Source organism: Hyposmocoma kahamanoa, unplaced genomic scaffold (genome assembly GCF_003589595.1).
Source record: "Hyposmocoma kahamanoa isolate Upper Pololo Valley unplaced genomic scaffold, ASM358959v1 81, whole genome shotgun sequence".
NCBI lineage: Eukaryota > Metazoa > Arthropoda > Insecta > Lepidoptera > Cosmopterigidae > Hyposmocoma > Hyposmocoma kahamanoa.
In genome coordinates this window covers 5,208,312-5,224,254 of record NW_020654080.1, presented here as the reverse complement: position 1 = coordinate 5,224,254, position 15,943 = coordinate 5,208,312, and positions in this window count along the sequence as shown.

Sequence of the window (15,943 nt, the reverse complement as noted above, 5' to 3'; positions counted from 1 at the left end):
ACATCACATTCCACAAGGAAGTAACGCGTTTCAACTTGTATTTTTATATAAATATTCACTAAAACCGAAAATTAACCTACTACTAAAACTAGCCTACATGAATTTGATTTTTGCCTCACTTGTGACAGTTCGTTTGATATGAAACTATCATTCTATGCGTTATTATTCTAAGGTATACGATATAAATTTTTCTAATGGCTTTAATTTCTTTTGTAAAAAAATAAATTTTGAAATAAAGGCAGTGTCCCTGACGCTCGATCCAATCAAAATTAACATTAAAAATGTATTAGTACGGGAAAAATTTTAGTTTCAGCTGAGATAGTATCGACTCTAGACTTACAAACTTTGTTACAGACTTTGTTGATGTTGGAGTACTCTGTTTTGTATCAGAGGTTTCTAAATTTTTATATTTATTTATTTATTTCGCCATGAAAATCTTTGAGTAGAAGAAGTCCACAATAACTTGAATTTCCATTCGATGCTCTTAACTTTACAGCTTATAATAAACCAGGAACCCAGAAAATATCAAAGAATTTAGTTTTGTTCGGTTTTATATTTTTATCACCCATTTTATTCAGTGTGAGATAATAAAGAGTTTCTCACTAAAATTGTACACAGATAATTTCCTGCACGATGTTTAAAAAATAAATGTATTTACCTAATCAAATTGTTCGGTTATAATATGCTCTCTACATCTACATTAACATAGTCTATTATTCATGTATTATTATAGTATATCATCATATCATTGTAATAATACTTTATAAGAAATGGTAATCAAATAATATATCTTAAAATTAACATTGCTGCGCCCTTACAGGGTAAATATTTGATCAAAATAATCTTTATTTCATAGGTAAGCATTATTACACTTGAAATCGTCACATTGGCTAAACTCTATCGCTCATTCGTAAGACAGATTCCCCTGAGAAGAATGAGCAAGAAACTCCAGGGGTTGCTCTTTGTAAATAACATTTGTACTCATTCAACATTCACAATATATTTTTTTTTGTTTTCAAACATCAGAGATTGAGATTACCTCTATGAGCTAAACGAGTTACTACCACGGATTTTTGTCATCCAAGTATGCAAAAGTTGTATAATAACCTTTAGTATAAAGTTTTTGTTTCGCTATAGTTTTAAGCCTCGTGAATGGTAAATTTTGTATATCAACCGGAATCTTATTATTACATTGCCCTTTAAATGAATTTGTCACTATGTGAAGACGTCTATCAAGAACAACTAGTTTATTTTTATTCCTCATATTACTGTTACTGATAGTTTAACCACTACCATAAGACTTATAATAATAATAACGCACACACTCAACATAGCCCCGCACTAGGGAAACCCTGTGTCGCGGGTGCCATGGACACAAATATAGACAACCACAAATTACACCCAAAAAAAAAATGTAGGCCATACAAATATTTCACCCAGCCCGGGAATCGAACCTGGGACCTCCGCGCGGCAGTCCGGCATGGTAACCGTTCGGCCACAGAGGCAGTTAAACAAAAAGTTAAAAAAGTTATATGTGACAACATGTTTTGCAATAAACGATATTATTATTATCATTATCTATACATTCTGGTGATAAGTCAGAGCTAATGGCGCTATAGAATCCAATCGAAAGCAAACAAACAATAAGCTGAAAACAGAAAGGCAGTAAATCATAAATTCCGAATGCAAATTGCACGTTCACCATCAATATGTACGTTACATAAACACGCATTCTGTGTTCAAATTGAAAGTCGGCTCGACTCCGACTACCTAATACAGGCTTTGTGCTCCAAACCTTTGGCCCGTGGGGTCACGGTGCCCTTCATGTATGCAATATTTTATCCAAAACATTAATAGAATGTCTGGGAAACCCAAGGGCCGGGAAGGTAACTTGCCCAACGCATTAAGCACAGCCATGCAAAGGGGAAACGCTGTCTGCATCTTGGGCACCTTGCCGCGGGGACCCAATTTTATTCATATAATTTAATCCTAGTTTTACTTTAGTATTTTAGCTTTTATTGTACCTTACCTTGTATATTGTAACTTATTGTCTAATAAACTAACATTTATCGAGTTCCTAGGTTTTCGCTATTGTTACACATAGGAAATGAAACTATTTTTCTGGATTTAAATCGCGTATATTTGTTTTTTCAAACAAACCAACGCTTTGAGCCCTTTACTGGTCCCATGGTCACGGTTGACTCGTGGAAACTAACATTTACTTTCAATTGAAAGTTGAAAGGATGTGAAAAGTTATAGAAATGATTTAGTTCGGCAACGCACTCGTGACGCCACTGGTGTTCCCGGCGTTCATAGGCGATGATGACCGCTTTCCATCAGGCGGGCCGTATACTTGTTTGCTGCCTCCAAAATATATAAAAAAAATTAAAAAATTAACAACATTCACATCGGCAAAATCGAAACTCACAATGGTCTTCATAAACGAAACAATCAAAATTAGTTAGATAACCAAGCGGTGGCAGATGCTTGGTAGATTAGTGATATTTTTTTTAAGTTGATATTGAAAACAACTGACAACGTTCATGACAAAATTTCAAGAGACAAAAGATCACACGTCAAAACTGCTTTTATCACACAAAAATAATACTGTTTAATTTATAATATCAAGTGACGGGACGAACAAGTCGTGCGCCTGGTAGTTAGCGACATGCTTGTCCAGTTGCAACGCTACTCAGAGCTTTAAATCGCAAAGATCTGAGGGGCACTGCCATTGCGCCCGTCACCCTGAGACATAAGTTGACACGTCCCATGTGCCTGTAATTTCACGAGCATCCTTACCCTTCAAAACCGGAACACAGTAACGCTGACATTACTGCTTGGCGGCAGAATTAAGTAAGGTGGCTGTACTTCCCTGGACGAACTCTTTCACAACGAGCTCTACTGCTACTAAACTCTCCATAAGCATAAGCTGCTTACCTACGAACATTTTATTATTTTGTCGTTTCTATGACACCTCAAGACGCGGCGTGAATCCTGTTATCGAAAACCCGTATAAAAAGGCTGTGTAGTTGCAAGTGCATAGAGAAGTAGTCTAGCTGTGGCATTATCTCGTTTCAGAATTAGGTCATTTTTTTGTGATACCAAAAGCTGGTATCATAAAATGACAAAGATTATACTATCAGCAGAGCTCCTTGTGAAACAGTTCGTCCAGGGAAGTATTGCGACCTTACCTATTCCTTCCGCCAAGTAATCAGCATTTCTATGTTCCGGTTTTGCAGGACAAGGGTGCTGGTGAAACAGGCACATGGGACTTGTCAACTTATGTCTCAGGGTGACAGGCGCAGTGGCAGTGCCTCTCAGTTTTTTTTATAATATCGAGTGACGGAACGAACAAGTCGCGCGCCTGATAGTAAGCTACACGCCCGTCCATAACAGTTGCAGTACCACTCAGAACTTTAAATCGTAAAGATCTGGGGGGTGCTGCCACTGCGCCCGTCACCCTGAGAAATAGGAAAGGTGCCACCTTAGCTATTCCCTGGACAAACTCTTTCACAAGGAACTCTACTGCTATTATTTATTACTTATCGACTGACTTCGATCCTAGAATTTTTAAACCTCTGTCCTGCAAAGTTATCGTTTTGCATATATAGCATCCTACTCCAAAAGTACTAATAATCTTTTGGACTGTCCAATGTTTTATATTGCAAATGATATCACCACACTCCTTGCCGCTGGCGATTCCAAGACACAAATTCTTTACTTACGCAACGCAAGTAAGATGTTTATACTCGTATAACTATGCGTCGAAATTGCCCAAAACGATCTTACACTGCTATAATTAGAGAAGTGTACTTGAGGTGTGTCCACATCTGAGCACCGTATGAACATGGCGTCTGTTTGCGGCGGGCGTCAATTAGCCCTGTACAAACATAACGCCGCTCCTTGCTGAAGATTGGGTAAGAGCATTTACATAAGCGATAAGCGCCGAAATTCTTTTTGTTTTTAACCGACTTCATAAGAGGAGGAGGTTCTCAATTCGACTGTATTTTTTTTGTATGTATGTTACGCGATAGCGCCGGTATTTGTGAACCGATTTTCATGATTCTTTTTTGTTGGAAAGGGGGTACTTCCATAGTGGTCCCATTTCATTTTGAAGAAAATCATCCGCCTCTAAGGGTCGCTGTTCACGCATGAAGATTCATTTTTATAAATAGCGCCTAAATTTTACTTAAGGAGCAATTATTTTAATGGTTGATTTTGCTATTACTCCAATTCAAGGCGTTTTTCTCTCAATATACTTTGAGTAGTGAGAACCGATTTTTATTATCTCCAGTGTCAAGTCCTGTATAGTGGCGAACTAGGGGATATTTCAATAAAACTTAGCAAATAGACGTAATTCTACGTACTTTTGAGGTCGGTCTTTTTAGTACTCTATACTGAGATTATATATTTCATGGTCCTGAGCATAGTGAAGTTTAAGGAGTGATGTAACATTTCAGTACTCCGCATACAAATAGAAAAAGAAAATTTACGATATACGCGTTCGGGCGCCAATGTAGCCTAGGGAAAAGAGACTGCAGAAGACTCCGTCCACAAGATTTATTGCAAAAAGAGGAAGGAAGGCCCGAAAGGGCCTATATAATTATATAATTTGAATTTGAAAGGAAATTAAGGTGGTTTGTGATTTATGGGCACGTTCTTTCGCTTCAAGAATTTTGATGGTACTGTCGACGGATAGAACAAACGTGAGAATAGTGATGGAAAATGGCCAAAAATGCAGCCAGGAAGCTTGGCCTGTCCAAGGAATTACTTCACACCGGGACAGTTGCTTCAGCTGTACCAAGCAAAAGTCCGGTCGTGTATGGAGTACTGCTGCCACTTATGGGATGGCTCTGCTAAATACCAACTGGCCACCTTGGATTCTGGACAAGCGTGCTAAGTGGCTTATAGGTGACTCGGAATTAGTAGAGGCGAAGCTGCAGAGCCTTGAACACCGTCGTAGAGTTACCAGCTTATCAGTATTCTTCAAGGAGAGTGTGCGATGGAATTGCATAATTTGATTCCTCCTTCCCCTTTCCATTACGTGCTGGAGTTCCGACCCTATGTTGTGGATTTTCACCGGATTCGTACAAAGCGTTTCGCTTCTACATTTGTATGGCGATTGGCTATAACTTGGACCTTTTCAAGGCGAGAGTGAATAGACATTACTTAAGTGTGCATGGCACTGTAAGCTGGGGCGTAGCTTAGGATGCGTAGCGAGAGGTACTTTTGTAAATATAAACTGGGATAATCTTCAATACTTGCTTTATTGCACTTTTCTACATATTTTCAGCCTCGGGTTACATTACGAACTCTCAAGATGTTCTATTCTTTCTATTTCATTTTTTCAAACACATTTTAAATACAAAACTATATTCACTCAGCCAGTGATTCTACTCGTAGAGTAGAACCTAGACTACAGTACATTCTCCATCTCATCGCCACTTTCCATCAGGTGAGATGGAGGTCAAATGCACACTTATTTAAAAAAAAAGAAAAAGGGAATTCGAGAACGTCAAAATTTAAAAAATAAGTGGCCAAGAACCAGAAAAGAGTATAATAAAAAGGTGAGATTACAATGAAGGAGATCAGGATCGTTACATATGTCACCCTCGGCAGGCAAGCGGTCATAGTACTCTGCAACGGAATTGCAAGGCGACGTCCCTGCAATTATCAGGTTGTTGCGGCACTAACAAGGTAATCATCCTACATTTACCTACACATCTCACTACTGGACACGATTCTCCTCTAACGACAGCATTTCGAACACTCTAACCCAATACGAGTTATAAAACAGTTTTAAACCGCCTTTAAAAAAGGTGTTGCTCTCAATTAGCTTTATTTCTTTTTTTTTTGTACGTATATTATGCGTTAACTCAGACATATTTTAATTACCTCGGCGTTTCGGACGCATTGCAACGTCTATGGTCTCGAAGGGACTGAAGAGGCGGGTGTCAACATCTTCTAGCCGTGCGAGTTTTTCTAACTACCCGCCCTTGATCTTCATATTTATTTATTCACTAGGATTGTCACTAGGGTTGTCGGTCTAGAGAGAACTAAAAATTTGTTTTATACGTGATTATACGTCAAAAGTGATTTTATAAAGTAATAAAAATTTACGCGAACTACGTGAAACAAATTATTTATACGTGAAATTTTATCTCTCCTATTGATATAAAATTTAAAGCCCAATTTCGTTCGTAGAATCTTTAAACCTCTCTCGCGAAAAGCTGTATTTTTTTATGATATTAAGTACCTTATACATATACTTGCTATTAAATTATATACTCTATTCACTAGCTACTGGTGTCAAGTTTCGACAATAATTTTTTTATGATACGAAGTGACAGCACCAACAGTTCATGCGGTTGGTGGTCCATGGGAATTGTAGTGCCACTTTAAATCGCAAAGACCTGAAGGCTGCCTCTGTGCCCGTTACCGTGAGACATAATTGACAAGTCCCATGTGCCTGTAATGTCACCAGCACCATTAGGGCATTTGCGCACTGTATGCGATTCGTGTTCCTCCCAAATCCGAGACTATACAAATCTAGAACACCTAAAGATATAATTATCCCTGTGACGTTTCGTACCGTCATTTCTCGGATTCGGAACAGGGGGTCGTTTCTGAACCTTACGATAACTCAGTTGTCGACCGATTCCATATGATATCGTACGATTTCTTTTCATTTCACAACACCCGAATAGAATTTCAAACTGTCGTATTCGAAACCGAACCGAAATGACGTCACACCCGTACGAACTTCTCGGCCGGCAAAGGCTACGTTATTCAGAATACAATTATCGAATGAAAGTTACCGAACGTCCTTTTGTGTAAAAGCAAGAATTAATAAGGAAATCTCTTATTATTTTAAATAAAGTCTTGATTTTGCTGAATTTTACTAATTTATTTTAATGCAAGACTAATGCGTTCCTATATTACAGGCCTTTAAAGTCTGAAAAATGTATATAAAAAAATTTTCATTTTTCTTATAATCTATTTCATCGACTAACTTCTTAAGCGCTGTTGGATAACGATTTCGTATCGTTTAACTGAATAGCTCGGAAAGCGCCCTTCGATTCGAGAACAATATCCAATCGAACGATTCGATTAAAATATCGAAGAGGTCTGAATCGGGGTCCAGGGGACCAACCACAACCTCTTAAACAATATTACTTTAACCTTACATTGACTTTTTGTACCATAACGCGCTTAAAGTAAGCTCATTGTAATGTTAAAACTATGATGTTTTATTGGCAGCTTTGCGACTATTTATTCACTCAGTTCGTACTATGACGCGACTTTAACATTAAAGTAATATTGCCCTTATGTTAAATTTAGTAATTTTAAAATAATTACACGGATGCAATGGAAACAATATTATTTTCAGTTTTATTGTGTTAAAATTGATTTGTAATGATTAATAGTTAAGTAGAACTTATTTGTTTACATATATCTCTCTAATATTTTGTTTATTTTTTATTTAATAGCACATTTCGTAAAATTATAACAGCGTCAATTTATACGATCTTTGGGGAAACTAACAGTTGACACTCGACTATAGTTCCGAACTCACAACGTGAATAGCAAGACTCAGCTTATTTTATTTATTTTTCTTCATGAAAATGCGGAACAATTTTTGAAAACATCGTAATTTTAATAGATTTTATTATTACACACTTTTCTTTTCTTAACAGTCAAAATTCTCTGAATGTAAGTAACATTTAGTACTTAAACATTATACGGCGATAAGACGACTCGGAACATCAAAAAAGAAAGAGATGGCATTATATAGTTCACATAGCATTATCTCTTTTCTATTTTTAGTAAGGAATAGACAATATTGGAAAAATCATTCGTTCTTTCAATCACTTTTGCAATAATACATTACTTGGTTGACAGGTTCTTTATGGTACGAATATGAGTAATATTACAATAAGCTTACTTTAAGCTTACATTGAAATAAGATTGTTTTTGGAAAGGTTATGGTAGGCCCCCTGATACGAATCGGACATACTGCGCAAACGCTCTTACACTTCAAAACCAGAACGCAGTAATGCTCACATTACTGTTTGGCAGCAGAACTTCCCTGGACGAAATCTTTCACAAGGAGCTCGAACTGCTATGAAAAATTAGTATTAGTAGTTTTTTAATAATTAGTAATATCATTTTTAGTAAATGCGACCCTATTGCACTGAGGGTATTTAAGGATATTTACCCTTCAACCCGCTATTGCTTTGTGTTCTGTGATCGCTACGCTTCCCTACCGTGCCCTCACCGTCTGTAAGCGGGTGTCAGTCTTTACGCCGTATCCACAGTTACGCCCGTCGCGGTATCAAGTTACGTTTTAATCACCCAGGTTTCGTGACGTCAAGCCCTTTAGCAAGCGTGAGTCGGTAGGTCGGTGGCGTATTTTTGATTTATACGCACAAATTGGTAATGCGAGAAGTGTCACCAACTTAACTTACAACAAAGCTCAATTACTTAATTGGCTTAGTTTGCTAAGTAAGTGACAAACATCGATGAAAAACTGAACTTATAAAAATAGCCCAGAACGTATCGGCCCAAGGTAAGAATAGCGTATAATAATCACTACATATTATACGCTCATTGGGTTTAACCCGTCACTCGTCTAAAAACGTTTTTAAATTTTTATATATTTTTTTAAATGATGTGTGAATTTTTTGTTTATAAATCATTGTTTTTAAACTTATTAATTTTACATTTTCCATTATTCAGTAAGATGTTGGGTATCACATTTGTTATTAATTTATTTTATTCAACGTCTTAGACTACGTTTATATTTTTGCAATGCCCTTACAAACCTCATGTTGAGAACTGCCACTAGCTCGTAAGAGGTTATGTGCTACAACACTGATGCAAATTATGACTATGAGTAAGTTTTGTTGTAAGCTAATATAAGAATAAATATAAAATAAATGATAATAATATAAATAAATGAAAAGTCAACTGCGCCTTAGAGACAACGTGTGACCTAAGGACACCTGACTGATTAACCACATTTTATATTAACTTTATTGTATTTATAATAAGAACTACTTTAACTTGCAAAAATTATGTGAGATCATTACGATATTGAAAATGAATCTAATTTTTCGAATTTAGTTTTTGTAGCAGTAGAGCTCCTTGTTAAAGAATTCGTCCAGTGAAACACTGCCTCCTTACCTATTTCTGCCACCAAATAGTAATGTGAACATTGCTGCGTTCCGGTTCTTAAGTATTACAGAGTGCTTGGTGAAATTACAGGCACATGGGACCTACTAACTTATGTCTCTGGGTGACGGGCGCATTAGCGTGCCCCTCAGACCTTTGTGATTTAAAACTCTGAGTGACACTCCAACTGTTAAGGACAGGCGTGTCGCTTACGTAAACGCACGATCTGTTCGTCCCGGCCCTTGATATCATAATAAAAAAATCTAAATGGTGTATTTGTTTTTTAAAACACAATTACGAACCCTGTAAGTATGAGACCATGAGACCAGTCATATAGTCACGGCTCACTGTAAATTTCAACCACTAGATCTATAAAGAGCCCAAAACGTCGGTTTATTCGAAAAAACAATACGCAATTTCGATCCGAAAAAAATAGTCTAATTCCTAAGAAATCGAAATGCGTTTATACACTTTATTCGTTTTGTTGCATTTACATAATGTTGAGTCAAATAGGTGTCAACGATACCACTACTCTCACTTACCATTTTTTATGTTTATGATGACCAAATTTCATTATTTTAGATGCATAAACAAGTACATAGTTGTAACATACAGACAGACGGATGAACGAACGAATGGACATGACGACGTTTGACTACGGAACCGTAAAAAGTAATCTTGATTTGCAAATTGAATTTACACATACATAACTTACACCCCATCGTTGGAGATTGGAAATTACAGGAATGTAATTTACATACACGACTGTTCAGAAGTTCGTTTATTACAGAACTGGCTGACATATTCAAATTCCTTACTTTCTTACTAGGGATGTCGCAAACGTCTGCATCATCATCCGCAACCACGGATCATCCGTATATTTTTAAATACCTGTTTCCACATTCGAATCAATCGATGTAGAGTTCTTCCGGATACGGATTTTTTGCAGATTACGACAAAATCGTCGGGAACAGTGGGCCTGCCACAACCTCTTAAAACAATATTACTTTAACCTTACATTGACTTTTCGCACCATGATGCGCTTAAAGTTGGCAGCTTTGTGACTATTCATTCGCTTAGTTCGTACTATAACGCGACTTTAAACTTAAAGTAATATTGTTCTTATGTCAAATTTAGCAATCTTTAAATAGTTACACAAATGCAATGGAAACAATATTATTTTCGAATTTATTGTCTAAATATTGATTTGTATTCATTAAAAGTTAAATTGAACTTATTTATTTGCATATATCTCTTCAATATTTTATTTTTTAATTTAATAGTACAAAGGAAATAATTTATCGTTAAATAAAAATACGCTATGTTTATTTTGGCAAAATTATGACAGCTACATTTATATGCTCCTTGGCGACACTAACAAGTGACACTAGGCTATAATTCCTAATTCACAACGTGACTATCAAGACTCAGCTTGTTTTATTTACTTTTGTTCATGAAAATGCGGAAAAATAATTGAAAACAACGTAATTAATAGATTTCATTATTACACACCTTTTTTTTTGGCAGTTAAAATTCTCTGAATGTAAATAATATTAAGTACTTTAAAATTATACTACGACAGAATGATTCGGAACATCAAAAAAAAAATGGCATTATACAGTTCACATAGCGTTATTTCTTTCCTATATTTAGTAAGAAATAGAAAATATTGGGAAATCATTCGTTCTTTCAGTCACTTTAGCAATAATACATTACTTGGTTGATAGGTTTGTCATGGTACGAATATGAGTAATATTATAATAAGCTTACTATATGTTTACATTGAAATAAGATTGTTTTTTGAAAGGTTATGGTAGGCCCCCAGGCCCTATTCAAAGCGCGTGCCGAGTACTAATGCTAATTAGCCAATCAGGGATCGAGAATTCGCCAGCGTGTAGTGCAAGCAAGGATCCGTTTGTTTTCCAAACAAAAATTATTGATTTTACATTGACTAACTTTTTCATTCGAGATAGCCCAACTCTATTCGCGTAGAGAACGGCCCACAACATCTTTAAACATTTTAGTTTTTTTTTTCATGCACCCGCATCTGTATACGCAACTGCAGATGTCATCATAACCCACATCTGTAGCATCCGCACTTCCTATGTTACAAGTTGCTAAACCAGTCGCTTGGAAGTGTTGATTAAAGTAATAGATAACCTACTGATGAAATTAGTGTCTCTGATAACGACAAAGTAGTAACACTAACTTACCGTAATGATATCTTAACAATAGAGGAAAATAGTACCTTTTGTTAGCGCAAGGGAGCAGATAAAATTGAAAGGTTTGTTTTTATCGTGTTCGTTTAGATCAATGGTTCCCAAAGTTGCCTGTACCGACTCCCAGGGGCCGAATTAAATAAGGGGTGTAAGATACGTTTATGGTGGTCCACGAGAGTGGATCCCCATAAAAGCACGAGAGAGGACTGGAGCAAGAGTATTTAGGCTGGACGAGACAACAATTGTTGGTTTTCCATAAATAGAATAATTCACGTTACACAGATAGTACATACTTAACACTTTCTTGTAGTAGTCATATAAACTATCTTTGAAGGAAACAGTTCACTTCTAAGGGCATATTGAATTAGACAAACGTGTAAAACTTAACAAGAATTTCTTTTATAAAGTCAGCTATCAAAAACACATTTTAAATTAATGGATTTGTTTGTTTGTCAGAAATTAATTTATTGTTTCTCAAAATATTCTCCGTTAGCGTTAATGCACTTTTTCATACGAATGAACCAATTTTGAAAACATTTATGCCACTTCTTCGTGACAATCTCTGAAACATATTTTTCATACAATTCGACAGCCATCTCATGATGAAAATCGTTGACCGCGTAACTGGTTCTTAATTTTTGGAAATAAATAAAAGTCACAAGGTGCCAGGTCGGGACTCTACGCGGGATGGCTTATAAGGTCAACGTTGTTCACCTTCAAAAATTTATTTGACTGTCTGGCCGCGGGAGAACTGGCATTATCGTGGTGCAAGATGGTACGGCATTTACGGTTATTTTTACGGAGTTTGTCAATAACTTCCGGCAAATAAATGATCGTGTACCAATCACTATTCACGGTACGACGATTCTCCAAAGAACAGTAGCCACGTGTCCAGTTTTATTAAAAAAAGAAGCAATCATCCGCTTAGAGGTACTTTGCACGCGCGCCAATTTGATTGACTTCGGTTCATCTCGAAAGACCCATACGCTCGATTGCTACTTTGTTTTGGGATAATACCTATAAATCCATGTTTCGTCAGCTGTTACTATGTCCTATACCAAATTTGACGCCCCTTCGTTGAATCTGGTAAGCATGGCATTGACGCGTTCCGTTTTTTGAGCCTCAGTCAAATTGTGTGGGATCCACCGAGAGCACAGCTTTTTCACACCCAAATGTTTGTGTAGTATTGATTGTATTTGACTCATGCCTATGCATATGCCCGAATCTCATGGTATATCACATGCCTGTCTGTTTTGATCATACGGCGTACAGCATCGATGTTTTTGTTGTTTACAGCAGTGGATGGGCAACCATCACGAAATTAGTCACTGAGATTCACACGACCGCATTTGAATTCTGCAAACCAGCTATAAATAGTCGTCTTGCATGGTGCTTCATTACCAAAAGAAGTTTCAAGCCGAGCAAAGCTCCGCTGAGCTGTTAAATTACACTTGAATTCAAAAAATTTTTACGAGGTAAGTCCATGGTGATGTAGACAACCAATTTCTAAAATGACGTCACAATGTAAAAACAAGTGACAGTCAGATGAAATAAACTGTATTCTACAGCCAAAGAGTTCCATTTTCAAAGGTTGTAATAATTTTTAAATATTATTTATGTAAGTGACCAGTTCCGGAAACTTATAGTGCGCCCTACGTATTAAAAACAGGGGGTCTACGCAAAACAGAAAAAATTTGCAACGTTTGCAAACCTCTGGTTTATATCAATTGGTAATTTAGAAAGCCTATTTAAAAATATAATCACTTAGTTTTAAGAAACACCTTCAGTATTACGCCCATACATATAGTGTGTAAGGTAAGTGTTGTATAGTCATTGTCATTTAATCATAACAGAATTTTCTTTAATTTTGTTTTATAATTATGTATTTAAATCAGACAACTATGACCTATACATATCTTAAAGACCAACATACAAATAATATAATACAAAAGCTAAATAACAAATTTACACGAATTGCACTTGTTGGCGACATACGGCGCAATATGGTACCTGATAACCGTCCTCGAAATCATTACGCCCTTCAGCCAAAACTCTTCCTTCATGAAGGTCGACAGATAATCGGTCGGTATTCTCACCACAAACGAATTAAAATTTTCACTATACCGAGACTCTAACCGCTCTATTCTCGGGACAAATTTGTCTTTACGTCTGTTGTACCCACTATCTCCTCAGACTTCGTAGAGTAATCAAATGCAGTCGTGACAGGTAGCAGTGCCGTCGATATACCCGGACGCAACAAATGATTCAGTCCTGTCATTACTGTTCATTACCGGACTAGCATAATGATGTGCCCGGACATACTACACTGCCGAACACATAATTCGAACCACCTTGCATTAGAATACAAAACTATTCATTCTATTCATCGAAAAAAGTTTCCATCTGTTTTACTAATTCAAATTTTCAACGAATTGATACCATATAACGTTTAGTATACCAGTTTCAAACTTGCATAATACTTTTTGATCAATCAAACATTGTTTAAGGTCAGGACATTTACTAAAAATGCAAGGTAGCTCAAATTATGATCCGGATGTGTAGTAGAATAGCTGTATTCTGTTTTATTTTTAAATTTAATTTCACGCCAGGTGAACTGTGAAGAGATTGATACTCGCTTTTTTGTTCCTTGTCTGTTCTGTTGTGTTATGTAATTTGTTGAAGAGACCAGTGATTAGACAGATATTACTTCTAGTGACTATCAAGTTAAGACTGATTCGACATCTAAATTTAAACTTCAGAGTTTAGCCCACTAGCGCTGGCTTCTGTCTGTCGGTTTTCTATAGAGTATACTTCGCCTATGAGTTCCATCAGCTTATTCTGTCCGCCCACTTTTACCATCAAATATCCAGATGTACGTCCATCCCTACCCGGTCGATATTCTTTTCAGGCGTACTAGGCACTTCTTTATTAGGTTAGGGTATTTTTTATTAGGCTCACAGCCCAAAATTCGAATTCCCTGTCTGGGACTGCGTTTCCGAGCACATACAACCCGAGTATATTTAAGATGTGTAAAGGTATCAATCAAGGCGAGCTCGTTTCATAGTAGTACCTACCTTGCTCCAGGGCTAGGTTGTGGTCGATTTACTTTAAAAAAAAAGTGGCGGGAAGAAAAACTCGTCCGCCTGGTTGCAAGCGACGCGCCGACTCATAAACCTCAGAGTTTTAATCGTACAGATCTGCGAGTCACTGCCTCATATGCCTATAGTTCTAGGGAAGTTCATACTAGGGAAACCCTGTATTGTGGGTGCCATCGACACACACACATAGACAATCACAAATTAGACCCAAACTCACTAGAGAAATAGATGTAGGCCACACAAATATTTCTCGCGGCCCGGGAATCGAACCCGAGACCTCTGCGTGGCAGTCCAGCATGGTAACCGTTCGGCCACGGAGGCAGTTAAAACTGGCACATTGTAACGTTCACTCCTTAGCATTAGAATCCTTGGACGAACTCTTTCACAACGAGCTCGTCTGTCACCACAACTAATTTTGATAATATAATATGTATTTTGATAATCTTATCCAAAATTGACAATATATCTTTCAAGTGTTTGTTCTTTGTTGGCACTGTAGCCGGGTGTGTTTAAAAACATTTACAACCAAGTAATTTATGTAAATATAGATGTAAACCACTGCTTATGTTCCAGCTACCATATTTTATGAATGTATTATTATAGACTTCTTCAGCTTAGAGCTACCCAAAGTACAGTGTATCCTAGTTTGGAAGCTAAGCACAACTTTGTACCTGTTTTTTGTGTATTTTTGTAATAAAATATATATATATATTTTTTTAAAGATTCATTTATTTTTGAACTTTTAAATGAGATAGGCGGTATTCCCAGACATTGGCACGGTACTCAGAGACTCAGATTCAAGAACCAGCTAACAATACCTGCCGTATCGAGCAGGACTGCCTTCTACATTTATGCTGGAAGCGACACGCTACAGAAATGCGACCGCACCAAATTGCTTCCGCTTCCATCCAGTTCGATTAAGGTTAAAAGTTTATGTGGAAGGATATTGTGATTTATTTTATCAAAGGCCTTAGAGATGTGGGTATACACGGCTTCGACTTGATAATCGGAATCCATGACATTAAGAATAAAGTCCGTAAGCAATAATTTGTCTCAATACTACGACCACGAAAAAAGCCATGTTGCTGTGGTGAGATATAACGCGAAAAAATAGCAGATAAATAAAGAATTGACTTCTTAACGATGACGAGGGCAGCAGCAGTGCCCCTAAGATATTTGTGATTTAAAGCTTTGAGTGGCACTCCTCAATAAGAGGCACCCTCGATTGCACGCGTCCGTACTTATTATTGTTCTAATATACACATAATAGAGAGGTAGTATGATGTTTGTTCGTGCAGAAGTCGTTTTAGTTCGAACCACCGCCCTGCCTCTTTGTTTTAGCAGCAGTAGAGCTCCTTATGACAGTATTTCTTCCGCCAAGCGTAATGTGAACATTATTGAGTTCCTGTTTGGAAGGGTAAGTGTGCTGGTACAATTACAGGCACATGGGAC